Source organism: Brienomyrus brachyistius, chromosome 25 (genome assembly GCF_023856365.1).
Source record: "Brienomyrus brachyistius isolate T26 chromosome 25, BBRACH_0.4, whole genome shotgun sequence".
Lineage (NCBI taxonomy): Eukaryota > Metazoa > Chordata > Actinopteri > Osteoglossiformes > Mormyridae > Brienomyrus > Brienomyrus brachyistius.
Window position 1 is genome coordinate 377,929 of NC_064557.1, and position 14,574 is coordinate 392,502.

Consider the following 14,574-nt stretch of genomic DNA (forward strand, 5'->3'; position numbering starts at 1 on the left):
TTCCAATTCATAGTTAAACCACAATGAAATTTATGGATATTAGAAAGATTTAATCTCAGCCCGTTTAGTCTAGAGCAGGGATGTCAAACTGCAGTCCTTGGGGGGGGGGGGGGGGGGTGACCCAAAAACTGTGCGGGGCTCCGGCCCCCCGGGACACTCCTGGTCTAGAGTATACTGGTCTCGTAGACCATTTGCATGAACACTAGCATTAGCTTTGTGCTAATTCTTCAAGAAAGGCTGTACTCAGCCAGAAATCCCAGCTTCTCGGATTAATTTTTTTTCTGGTAGTGTAGTAGTTAGTGTAGCAGCCAAAGGGTATCAGGTCCAAATTAACTGCCAAGAGTAGTATATGCAAGTTACGTAAAAACACTGAGCAAATTAATTCCTCAAGTGCACAATCCTCAGAGATATTTCTTTGCAATGCCAAAAAATTTTAAAGAGACATTTTGCTTCTCAGCGTGTTGGTACTGCCGGAGATGTCCACCGATGGCCCCCTCTGGAAGTTGCTAAGCAACACGCCACTCGATTATGAAACAACAGTGACCAGTAGAGGGCGCCTTGGGTAAACACTGAGGTATCCCTAGCGTGATAAGTTATGGCGGGAAATGGTTACTCTAAACCACAGTGTGAAATTTAAGACTGAGGCATGCACAACACTAGAAATCTGTTAAATGTTCTTCCAAATCGATGGCCATGCACATTTATGTAAATGTTTATCGTAACGGGACAGCCCTGAAGGAAAACCTTGGAGAGATTCCAAAACATCACAGTGCACAGGGGAGCACAAGTTTACAAAGAACATCCTGCAATTTCCATTGTGCCAATTTCTACACTTAGTGGATACATTAGGGAATGCTCTAGGAAGGCATTCATCTTACAACACAATGGATTCAAGTATTCTCATGAATGGGTCACAGCAGTTCAAGTTAAACAACTTTCTGGTCTTCGGTCTGTCCCTAAAACCATAACAACAGACTCTCAGATCCGGTAAGTAAGCAAGCAGGCTTGAGTCTGTTGGAACATCGCATTGTTTTATAGTCAGAAAGTCTCTTATCGTTTCAGATTTCAGCTTTTGCGGTTTAAATAATTAATTTGAAAATACTTCACTGGTGTATTATTCTATTCGTTTGGAGTTCCTCTTTGCTAGTGAAGTGAATGAGAGGAAGAAAGAAGATTGCATCAAATGCAGGATGAGGATAGTGTGAAGTGATACTATGTCTGACCAGTTAAAGCTGTCACACATTTTTGGGTTTGCACATAGCTTGATGAACTGTAAACCCTCAGCACCTGTTACCGCCCAATATATGTTATAGCCATTCACACGTCATCCTACCATAAGACACAAGCCAGAGATTGTCCAGTGTTACAATGTTACCCAAAAAAAGCGTCATTCATTACGGTCATGTGATTACTGACACTGCTCAGATCACATCTGTTACTGCTTGTAAACATGGATGGAAGGTTACCTCCAGTCACGACCACAGAAAGGCAATCCAGATGTGGCGTTCGGGGGGGGGGGGGGGGGGGCGTTCCAACAGGAATTAAAATACCATGAGGGGTCAAAACAGAAGGCAGGTAGCGAGAACAAGAGCTGGCTACAGATAGTGAACAGTGGAACACACTCGATCACCACTATTGGTGAACAGAAAATGACCCGGCAGAGGGGTTAATCACAAGTGACAGGTGTGTATCATGACAATTAACTAATTACGAGCGACAGAGAGCAGCTAGGGCAGGGGTGTCAAACACCAGTCCTGGGGGGGCCGTATCCCTGTTCCCACCACAAATGATTCGACTCAAGAGCAGTGTAATAATTAGCACAAGGAGTTGAATCAGGTGTGTTAAATGAGGGGAAACCCCAAAATAAGGAGGGCTCTGGCCCCCCAGGACTGGACAGGGTGGACAGAGGCAGGTCATGACATCTCCCTGGAGTTGAAACACCATGCCTCTGCTGTTCTGGGTCATTTACGATATCGACACATGGCCCAATAGGCAAACTGCTTATTAAAAAGTCATACTAATCATACAAGGAATAGTTCTATGCTGTTCAGATGTTAACTGGTCATTGTTTATGGGGAGTGTGGATTCCATGTTAACAATAAAGTCCCCAGAAGGCATTAAGTCGTGATTTTCTCCACACACCGCAAACTATTCTTTGACAAGATCCAAATGTATAAGATCCCTGTACAGTCATGCCAAGCTCTGTCTCCCCAGCCAAACGTGCAGATGTCAGAGGTCCGTGAGACCTCAGCTCTCCTGATTGTCTTCTAACAGAAAACACAGTCTCTTCCACCTCGTTTGAAAGAGCTTTGAGGACCACCAACAGAACCGCTTCCGTAGAAACAAGAGGGGTTGTTATGGAGCCAGCTATTCCATGATTTCATACTGAAACAATAGAGATGGATGACTGTTATTCTGGTCATTTCTTGCACATGAATGAGGCTGGATGCACGGCCCGCTGGTCTTCATTTGGTGTGAAAAATGCTAACACCAATATTTTTGCCAGATGGCTCGCTAAAGGGGAAAAAGGATGCGAACGTATAATCAAAAATGCGCTATTGGTTATTCATACCTAACTAAAATGAGAAACTTCCAAGTATTACACCGGGAATTTGTTAATATGCAACATGCAGAAGGTTTAGTGATGTAAACTCCCTTAGGGAGAGGAGCTTGTCCGTAACATTTGGCACCCTGTGGTAATACTTTGGGTTACGGAGTACGTTGAAGTTCTATCTCATGACGTCCCCTCTGGTCCAGGTTTATGTGATCACCCGGTTGGAACGTCTGCCCAAAACCACAGTTTTTTGACAGCTTTGTACTCCTGGGTGGCCTGATTCGCTCCACTTTCATCAGGCTTCCTGTCTAAGCTTTGGGAGCCTCCAGTAAGCACCCCCTCATCACGCCATCATGCAATAGGCAGCGTCTGGTTAGCTCTGTGTTATGCCGCCATGGAGGCTAACACGCCCTCGACGTTGTTGTCGTCGAGATCTCTCTGAGTCATTCTGGTCTCTGCTGTGGGAACATTCCTAATCCCTTCCTTCTGTCTCTAAACTGATCCTGAAGTAGTTACAAGAAACCAGTTCTGCCTTCCGGGTCAGTCCTTTCATTCCAGTAACCATTTCCCTAATTGTAGGTCCCGACAGGGTGCATGCGGATCTTGAGAAGTCCTTGTTTAAGCGACTGAACTCCAGCTCGCATTTTTTACCTCACTTTCCATCTGAGGTCTTCGGGCAGCTGTACTCACATCACTTTCCTGGATCAGAGCGTGGAAAAGCTCAGCGCTCCATCACATCACAGGCATCACTTGTCTCCTGATATGTGATAGGGTGCCGCAGCGAGCCTGCAAGGTTCACCAGGATCACATATGGTCTGCATGCTTAGCACACGTTCCCCCGGGAATTAACGTTTTAGGCGGTTCTCGATCCAAGTGATCATTCATCTATAGCCATCAAAGACTTAAAATGGTATCGCAGGCAAAAAAAAAAAGTGTTTCAACAGCATTTTAACCTTAATTCCGGTTCATTAATTGTTTATAATCCTGAATATGTACTACAGGTAAACTACAAATGATCTTGTGTGTCTATATTTATTCTGCTAGCCGATTATCAGAGAGGCTGGAGGAGGCAGAGCTGGGAATAGACAGGTAGAACCACAAAACTCTCCACATGGTGGCATTATCACACTTGGGAGCGATTTTTACCCAGGAAAGCGAAGCTTCCGGCTAAGATTAGCAGCGTACAACCATCTGCTTTTCCTATGTCGCCATGTTAGCGCTCAGTTGTGATCCACGCGACGTAATTCACGCTCATCTTCTACGTTACTTTTCATTTCTTTAACGTGTAAAAAAGACCTACATTTTGTACATTGTGTTGTTTTATGCCTGCAGTCACACTGACCTGGATATACAGATCTGCACATGTGCATTACGAAGTTCATGCAGCTCAAAGGCGCTGCTCATAGTTAATGCCGACAATATGTGTTCCACAATACTAAACGCATCTTATTCACAAGAAACAATAGTAACATATTTTGAGTCAGAGTTTCACACGACAGGCAACACTCTTTCTTCCCCATCTCAGATTTTTCTTAAAAAAAACTGAAGTACGTTTCGTTTTTCAGGCAGATGTCTCATTATGAATTTATAATTAACAAACGTGCATCTTTCCAAAGTTATGGAGCAAGCAGTTTTGGCCATAAGTCTTTGTGCAGTGACATGAATACTTGAAGAGAGCAGGGATTAAGATCACAATAAGCTGTTACTGTGTGCAGATGAGGAGCTACATAGTTGCAGCTGTTTCTATGGATCAGATTTATGATTTTATGTCTTTGGCCAACGCAGTATTAGCATGTTATTTTTCATTCGAGTATATATATATATATATATATATATATATATATATATATATATATATATATCCATCCATCCACCCATTTTCCAAACCGCTTATCCTACTAGGTCACGGGGGGTCCGGAGCCTATCCTGGAAGCAATGGGCACAAGGCAGGGAACAACCCAGGATGGGGGGCCAGCCCATCACAGGGCACACTCACACACCATTCACTCACACATGCACTCCTATGGGCAATTCAGCAACTTCAGTTAGCCTCAGCATGTTTTTGGACTGCGGGGGGAAACCAGAGTACCCGGAGGAAACCCCACGACGACATGGGGGAGAACTCCACACACATGTAACCCAGGCGGAGACTTGAACCCGGGTCCCAGAGGTGTGAGGCAACAGTGCTAACCACTGCACCACCATATATATATATATATATGGTGGTGCAGTGGTTAGCACTGTTGCCTCACACCTCTGGGACCCGGGTTCAAGTCTCCGCCTGGGTTACATGTGTGTGGAGTTCTCCCCCATGTCGTCGTGGGGTTTCCTCCGGGTACTCCGGTTTCCCCCCACAGTCCAAAAACATGCTGAGGCTAATTGGAGTTGCTGAATTGCCCGTAGGTGTGCATGTGTGAGTGAATGGTGTGTGAGTGTGCCCTGCGATGGGCTGGACCCCCATCCTGGGTTGTTCCCTGCCTCGTGCCCATTGATTCCGGGATAGGCTCCGGACCCCCTGCGACCCAATAGGATAAGCGGTTTGGAAAATGGATGGATATATGAATGAAAAATGAAACAGATCATATATGCATATATGTATGTGTATGTGTGTGTGTGTGTGTGCATGTTCAGTTCCCAGTCCTGCGACATGCACTTAAATTAACTGTAGTCCTTCCCCAGACAAACCAAACATATTGGGTCTAGCAAAGCAGTAACTGTACTTCAGATTGAACCTTCTATTTAAGACAGGAAGTGAAACACATTCAAGGTTCTCCAGAGGACAAGAGTGGCCAGGTTCAGAACAGAAATCCGGCTTCTTATTGCTGTGTTCTTACTTATCCTTGGTGGTGCCACGTTGCTGTAGAGACAGCTTGTATATCCCGGTGTAAACAGAGTGAACAAACATCTAGGGGCAATGTGATATCAAACCATGTGGGCCTGGAGGAAAGCAGCCAGGAAAATGATAAGCAAGACAATAACGAACGGGCAAGATGTTCTGTCTGCCAGCTGCTGCTGTACGTCTGCATTTAATATTTCGTGAGGAAATGAAAGCTACACGAAGAATCATTCGTTATATTAACTGTCCCTTTTTAGCGAGAGAAATCAGCATCGCTGCGACAGTTTCACCTGTAGACAGAAATGTGAAACGAGGTTTGGTGGCTGCTAGACGGTAGACTTCCAGGGGAAACCGAAAAGACTGCAAAGGGCTAAAAATAGCGACCCCCCCAGAGCAGTGAAGGTGATCTTCTACTGCATGGTCCATTGTATGAGACTGTTATTAAAAGACCCCTGAGATTCAAAGTGTCTCGGTTACCAATCTATCAGGAAAACAAAGACCATATTGTAACCCACTTTTATATTTCAATATCTACATTCATTTTATTTTATTAAAAGGAAAATCGTACAGTTACTCATTAATCAAACCCTTGAGTACCACACCAGAATATCCATAATTTAAAGGTTGCATATTCGTGTTCAGGCTCATCGAATCGCATGTCAAGCCATGTAACTTTTATCTTCATTAAACAACACGTGACCCCCCCCCCCCCCATTTATGCAAACGATCAGGCTTTTCCTCTGAGTAAATGTGCAAACAATTCGAGATAAGGCCCCCCGAACACATACGCCCCCCCCCTCGGGGCAATTACTGACTCACACTCTGTGTTTACTTTGAGTGCCTGCTGAAGCAATTATCAAGAATGGCTCGAGGTTTGTCACACTGTACATCTACTCGGGGGGTGGGGGGGTCAGGTGACTGTTAGTCTGGACCCCATTGGCTAATCCAGCCTTGAACCATCAGAAGACAAAGCTGGTGAGGATGAGATCTTGGATGCACTGAAGAACAGTACCTTAAACTTCTTAAACAGAGTAAGGAAACACAGGTTATAGAATCAAGGTTTTTTTGTACAGGATCGACTTGTTTTTGCATTTGGTTTCATTTTGTGTTTTGCTGGGAATGAGGTTCGTGCAAGCTGCTAAAAACGCTGCCCCCCACCCCTCCCCCAGAGACGAAAACCCCAAGCTGACGACCATTAGAACCCCTCACCCCCTTAGCTCACAGTCAGGCCGCCGTGGTCGTCCAACATCAAAAGCAGAACAAAGATTGACGCAGAGGTAACGACCCCCAAGCCCCACAGCATACGCCGGTTAGGAAAGTCGCCCATAAACGCTGCCAGCCATCTCGTAACCGTGGAACATGTCATAAAAACCGCTACAGTAGGAATCCCTCGTGAAAAGTGCCTTAGTGCAATCGTATGAGAAAGTAGAATGAGATAAACAGAAAGCTAAAAGGTATAGTCTTTCTTATTTTCCGTCAGGAGAGTGGGGAGAGCAACTGTGTGAACGTGTCCGCGGAAAGCTGTGCGTCTTTTTTGCTTTAAGTAATCGTGGGTCAGACAGTGGCGTGATCGGGAGCTCAGGTGCATGGGGGCGCCTCAGTAGGTGGTGACATGCATTAAAATGCTCTCTATTATCCATCCATCTTCCCGACAACATATTCAACGCAAGAGGATCATGGGAGGCCCTGGAGCATAACCGTGGATGGGTTTATTATTATTATACAATGCATTAAGACAGTACAAAGTCTGTCACAAGATTTAGGGGTAACCACTGATTTGACGTCACCGCCTGTCTGTTGCTCTGTCTGTCCGCTTGTCCGCCTGCCTGGCTGTTCCGCTCTGCTGTCCTGAATGACACAGATCTAAACTGATAGAAGCCAAGCCAAACAATGGAGGGTGATGACTAAGTGGCTCATGCTGACAGAGAGGCCAGGGGTGGAAACTGCAAGGGCAAGTAAGGTGGAGGGCTGCAGCTCCAGAGTGGGCATCAGAAATAGGTGGGTGGTTCACCAGAGGGTGGAGATGAAAAAAAGCTGGTGGAGAAGGGGTCTGATAGCCAATCCCATCCCAGACTGTAGAAAAGTTCTGATAGCCAATCCCATCCCGGACTGTAGAAAAGTTCTGATAGCCAATCCCATCCCGGACTGTAGAAAAGTTCTGATAGCCAATCCCATCCCGGACTGTAGAAAAGTTCTGATAGCCAATCCCATCCCGGACTGTAGAAAAGTTCTGATAGCCAATCCCATCCCGGACTGGAGAAGGGGCCTGATAGCCAATCCCATCCCGGACTGTAGAAAAGTTCTGATAGCCAATCCCATCCCGGACTGTAGAAGGGGTCTGATAGCCAATCCCACCTCAGACTGTAGAAAAGTTCTGATAGCCAATCCTGTCTCAGACTGGAAAAAGGGTCTGATAGCCAATCCCATCTAAGACTGGGAAAGGGGTCTGATAGCCAATCCTGTCTCAGACTGTTGAAGGGGTCTGATAGCCAATCACATCTAAGACTGGGAAAGGGGTCTGATAGCCAATCCTGTCTCAGACTGTTGAAGGGGTCTGATAGCCAATCCCATCCCAGACTGTTGAAGGGGTCTGATAGCCAAACCTATCCCAGACTGTTGAAGGGGTCTGATAGCCAAACCTATCCCAGACTGTTGAAGGGGTCTGATAGCCAATCCCATCCCAGACTGTTGAAGGGGTCTGATAGCCAAACCTATCCCAGACTGTTGAAGGGGTCTGATAGCCAAACCTATCCCAGACTGTTGAAGGGGTCTGATAGCCAATCCTATCTCAGACTGGAGAAGGGGTCTGATAGGCAAACCTATCCCAGACTGTTGAAGGGGTCTGATAGCCAATCCTATCTCAGACTGGAGAAGGGGTCTGATAGCCAATCCCATCCCGCACTGTAGAAGGGGTCTGATAGCCAATCCCATCCCAGACTGTTGAAGGGGTCTGATAGCCAAACCTATCCCAGACTGGAAAAGGGGTCAGACAGCCAATCCCATCCCAGACTGGAGAAGGGGTCTGATAGCCAATCCCATCCCAGACTGTTGAAGGGGCCTGATAGCCAAACCTATCCCAGACTGCCTGAAGATGTCTTGAAACATTAGCAGCAAGCAAAGCCAGTTAACGTTCCACAGCTGCAAGTTTTCCTCAAAAGCCCTTGTCGGTCGCGGGGCTGAGCGGCGGCTGCACCAGATTGATGTCGCACCCCTTGGAAAACGTGTAACGTTTCTGTGACCGGCGGCGTGCTCCTGGTTAAAGCAGGAATCACAGTTTAATCAGGAACACTGCTTCACAGCGTTTTATATGCCGCTGACTGAAAATTCCTCCAGGGATTCCTCTCCCGCGTATGCTGGACCACACGCTGAACAAATGAACAGCAGGTGGCAGCACTGGCTGCATCAGATTTGTTTTTTTCTTTAAGGAAGGATGTAACTCAAAGGAAAAACAAAAAGAATCTTGGTTCTGCCAGTGTGCTCATATACCATTTCAGCCCCTTGATGGTCGCAGTCAATTACTGCAGTGGAGCCACCCAAAAAACATGAGGAAACCACAACAGACTACAGCAGGCGGTCTGCTCATGAGAAACAGTTGAGTTATTTCAAAAGTGCAGAATCAGTGCATTCATATATGATGAACGCCAATGTCACTCAGAACGACTTCTTTGCATGCAAAAGTAACAACTTATGGCTTTACAAACAGCTGCTTCTTGTACTATTACCTCACTCGGACTGTTTTAGTTTGAAATTACAGCTGCAAACTCTACATACATTGCAAAAACAAACATTCTAGATGGTACATCCTAGCAAAAGAAAGCCCTTTTCAACAACAGGGAGACTTCCACATAGAGTGTAGCTGCTACTATGAAGTATAGCACTGTGTCCTCAGGAGAAGTGAAGGATGGACTGCAAAATGACCTCCAGACCATTAGGGGGCACTGTACTTTAAGCTGAGGGGGGTAGGTCAGATGACTCACAGGACACCCGTCTGGAGGGCAGACCCTGGCAGTGCCCCATGTGGCGTCAGCAGGAGCTACCGCCTGCTCCCTGGGCAGACAGTGCATGGGCAGCAACGATGAATCACTTTGTCACCGGTTGGAGGGGGGGGGACACCAGCTGTGATGTCTCCCAGGGATCCCCATCCTCTCCTGGCTTCCCCAGCAAATCACCCTTACCTTACCCTTCAAGTTGCTAGGCAACATGCACACAATTGTATTATTACAGATAAGGGCATTTGCTAATGCTTTATATTAACTGCACCTTCACAATGAATTCATTATGCATTCACAGAACATTCAGGGCACCTTCATAATGCAATCATAGAACATTCATAAACAGCATGTAAATATATCATAATATGTCTTAAAGCACTGCATTCATAACACTTTCAATAATCAAGATAAAAAGATTGATAGCAAATCTTATGATGTTTGTTATTAATGAATATTAAAACTGTCACGTCTTGTATTAAAGTATAATTAATGCAATGCTTTAAAGCATGTTCAGGTATACTTACATGCAGCTTGTGAATGTTCTACAAATGCGTAATGCATGCATTATGAAGCTGCAAGTAGATATAAAGCTTATTTATATATTCAGTGATGATATTTTATTTTATATCATATAGATTTATAAGCGTGGACCAAATATATAAAACTATTAAACATGCATTTTAATATTCTTTGGGTTTACAGCTTACATGATTAACAAATATATACTCATTGTGCTGATATCTCCTGGGTACAGAACGGCTGTAACTCTCAACGCCGTCGTCAGGCCCTTGCTGCGCTCGACGCATCCTACCCCGCACCTTCCGTTCAAAAACACGACCTTCCCGCTTCCTGTCCCAGCGATGCCGTTGGAAGGAGTGCTTCCTCTCTGGCTTCCGTGAGCGCTGGCCTCGTAAAACGGCTGCCCTGAGCCGTGCCTGTATACGACCTGCGTCATCCGGACCCCGGCGGCGGCCGGCGGAGCTTGGCGCAAACACGGCAGAGGAGAAAAGGACGTGGCGGGAGAGCACCCATGATGAGAGCGAGGGGCGTGTCGGTGGTCTTATCGTCAGCTAGGGGCTTGCTCATCAGCTTCCTGAAATCCGGGAGCTTATCTGATGTCTCCTATCTATCCAGGAAGCTCCTGTCATCGAAACTACTCTCGCTGCAGTGCAAGTTCACGGCAGGCACTGATTACGAAGTCACACTTTCCCGCGGCCGACCCGCTATTTGCTCAGGGATGGGGCCTTTTTTTCGGTAGCTGGTGGGAAACAAAGAGAGATATTTCCCTCCTGGTTTTCCCACCCACTTCTGAACACCCATATGACTTCTATCACCTTTGGAGGAATCCTGGAGAAAGTTAATAACGAACACGAAAAATGGTCTCTAGCTATTAGTTGTTGTTGTTGTTTTGTTTTTTTTTGAGTAGCTAATTAAAATTTGTGTGGAGCTGATAGGAATCCGACCGGAGGCATCAAGTGATCTGCGCTATTTAAACAGGAAACTTGACATTGGCAAAGGCATTGTTTTGTATTTTCAGCTTTTCATGCCCAGACCAAAGAAAGTGCTGAGCATTGCTTAAGTACTTCGTTTAATGTTTCACCGTCAGCTGTTAAGTCTGTCACCTCCAGAGGGAAGGGGACCTTTTCAGGCCGAACGGCATGAATGTTAGTCACCAAAGACCCTCGCGCTTCCAGAACCTATTAAAGGGGTTTCATTGTTTGTGCAACTGTTCCAACAACGTAAATTTGCTTGCAAGGCTTCTGTGGAAAAAAAAACAGAACCCGAATAGGCAGAGCAGAACTTTTGTGAGACAAACACAACCAGGACTCAGGAAAAAAAATGCAGCATAAGGAATTTTCAGCATGGGAGCAACGTGCCAGTTTTCTCAGGACTTTCCAACAATGGACCAGACTTCTCAAAGAAGGCGACTTCACCGACTTAGTGCCATCTCTTAATTACACGTTTCTGAGCGCGGATCCAGAACAATGTGTTTGTCATGACTGGCTGCATTTGTTTCAGGTTGTAGCGTGATGCTACGCAAACTGACAGAGAGCAAAAAGATAAAGGATACTAGATGCATGGCCTAACGGTTTAGGGGTGTGTGCTCACACCCAGGTGATCATGTGTTCAGATCCCGTGTATGGCAGAGAAATCATATGATAGGGGCTACAGTCCCTGTTGAGGTAGGGGCTAGAGACCCCAATGAAGTAAGAGCAAGAAGCCCGCCCCTGTGAGGTAGGGGCTACAGCCCCTGTGAGGTAGGGGCTAGAGTCTGGCATTTTTGGTGGTATTTTTTATTATTCTTATTTTAAAAGTTAATTCTATTTTTTTTTCTGTACTTGTTATTTCAGGTATGCTTATTTTAATCACTTTCGTTTTCTCTAAAATATCTGCAATATACTTTGTAAACGCTGTGGTTCAAAACAGTGCTACATAAATAAAGACGGATTGATTGCTAGATTGATGAGTGTAAGGCTGCTGAGCAGAGACCTTCACTCTTAATTACTCCTGGGTTGCTAGCTAACCCAGCTCTTTGTGCTCAGTTAAATAGTAACATGACATATCCTCATCCTATATTCACTACAAATGTCCATCTCCATCCACACAGCATGCAGACAGGGTCAAGAGGTTCACCATTACTTGAATAAGTATTAGAATGACTAAAAAGCAATTTTAAACGTGGCGTGATTGTTGGTGCCAGAAACAGCTGCCTTCCTGGGATTTTCACGCACTGCGTGTCTAGAGTTTACAGAGAACGGTGTGATGAACAAGCAAAAAAAATAAAAAATAAAAAAACATCCAGTTTCTGTGGGCAAAAACACCCCATTAATGAGAGAGTTCAGAGGAGAATGTCCAGACTGGTTTAAGCTAACAGGAAGGTCGGGGAGGGCTGGAATAACAGCTCAGTACAACAGTGGTGAACAGAAAGTCTTCCATGAACACACAACTTCTCAACCCTTGAAGTGGTTCTGGAGGTAAAAGCAGGTTTTACTCAATACTAGATTCAACATTTAAGATTCAATTCCCTACTGTCATTGTACATTGGTAGTACAACGAGACTGGGATAGCAGCTCCCTGAGCAGTACAAAGCATCTTAAGTCTGGTAGCGTGGGCTTTGACCGCTCTATGCCTTCGACTGGACAGCAACGTTTCAAGCAAATGGTCTCCAGGTTGAGCCGCGTCACCGAGGACATTTCTGGCTCTACAAAACTCGCAAAAGTCTTGCAGTAAAGGTAACAGAGGGCCAGCAGTCTTCTCTACATTCCTGATGATTCGCTGCACAGCGGTTTGCAAACCAGGGACGGATGAATGCTCTCGGAAGAACAGCAGTATAGAGCTAGAAAGGTGTACCTAATAAAGTGGTCACTGAGTGCATATTTTGGTACCATATACCAAGTTATCCAGTCGAAAAATAGCACAATAACATCACATTACCATTAAGATATTTAAATACAGTTCTAGGCACCACTGCTTAATAACTGGGATCTTCCACCTCTTCGATTTATCTTGACAGAGCGGAGTCTTGCTCAGCCACCGGAACACACTGCGTTTATCTCGTCTCGTCCTCCCACAGGTCCAGTCCTTGTCCCCCCACCTCCTCCGGCACTCCCCTGCCCTGAATCAGATAATTATCGGGGTTTATTTCGGAGCTCGTCACTGTCTCACAGTGTTCTTGGGTTGCACCGGCACTCCGGGAAGAACCCGAACATTTTCAACAGACCTTTCATTCAGGTTCTGGAACCATCCGCTGAAATATCTGCCTTAATTTTCCTTATTGACCCTATGGCCTAAAATATGTGACACATATTTAAAGTAAATAATGACCAGTACTTATCTTAAGAACCATACCTGCATTGTGAATTTCCCAAATAACTAAACTATTACAAAAGTACATCTATCCTGGTAAATAACACATAACATTTAACCTTACAATTAAGGTTATTCACTATGCTATTTTCCTGAAATCCATCCAATCAGCTACAACAATTCATTAACAGGTACAGCACATCTAATTGACATTCTATCCTATTCTCCCATTCCACCTTCCCTGCAGGCATATATATTTTAAAGTAAATATTATATTACCTAATTATATTCACATAAATATTACATATATTCATTTCAACTGGACTACCAGGGCCAACACAAGGAAACAGCTGCTTTTCTGAGTCTTCATCCAAGGCCATGAATGAGAATAATAATTTCCATACCGCAATGGTTTGGTTGGTGTTCAGCTGATTTTGTGGCTTTGGGTTTGCAAAGAACGGCTGACCGGAAGATGAATGGTGTGCAGTGTTACAGTGGGGCCGCATCTTCGCATCTGCACCCAGGGGACTTGTACTGGAGGAGCTCTGGAAGGTGATGAAGCACAACTCAGCGTCACCACCTCCAGGAAGGGAGGGCAACGGACAGGCAGAGCGGTCAAAGGTTTTTATCGCGCCACGGTGGCTATTGCGCAAATAAACACCGGTCTCCCTGAAAGTGGGAGTCGGGGGGTTGCCTGGCGCTTTAAAACAACGGATATCCTGTGCAGCACCTCTCCACACAAACCCCGAGGCAGGTCTTGGCTGCTGCTCACTCCACTTTCGATTCTCCGGTGCAGGAAAACATTTAATTTTATTCAAGGCGCAGTCACGGCCGGCTTATTCCCGCCGAGATACGGCGTTTTATCGCCAAAACGCAGGTCCTGTTATTATAAGTAGGAAGCTGCCCCTTTTAATTTATATGCAGCCAGGTAATTTATTTGCATTTATACCTCGGAGAAGTTATACTAGCATATAAATAAAGGTTTCCTCTTGTCTTTATATGATTGGGCGACTGGGTCGCAGACGTGGCCGCACAGATAAGATGTTCCTGACGACTTCCTTCCCTCGTTTCCAGTCAAAATAACAGGTTACGCTCCGCAATTACAAAGGGAAGGTTTACTTAAAAAAACACTCCCAGGGTCTATTCTTCCGACCACAAAGGGCTACCTCTGCTGCATGTTTTTTTTTATGGGTTTTCCCCTGTTTAATACAGTTGACATTGTATCACTATTCCACTGCATGGATCTGGCTTCAACCAGCGCTATAATAACACTCGTTAACATTCGGTAAGGTGAGCGGGACCCGCCCAACCTGCGCCCCCTAGCGCTCGAATGCCAACAAGAAAACAGAACGACAAAGTGCGTCTGGATTAAGAAGGTGCTCCTT

General features: G+C 45.4%; 1 long non-coding RNA gene across 1 annotated transcript; it reads right to left on the minus strand.

Moving 5' to 3' along the window:
- Positions 1-12,729: 12,729 nt before the first annotated feature.
- On the minus strand, positions 12,730-13,961 carry LOC125720398 (uncharacterized). The gene is made up of 3 exons (XR_007385438.1): positions 13,920-13,961; positions 13,594-13,734; positions 12,730-12,998 (listed from the first exon to the last, which is right to left on the minus strand). It is a non-coding gene; the product is annotated as an uncharacterized LOC125720398 (long non-coding RNA).
- Between the last annotated feature and the right edge of the window lie 613 nt (positions 13,962-14,574).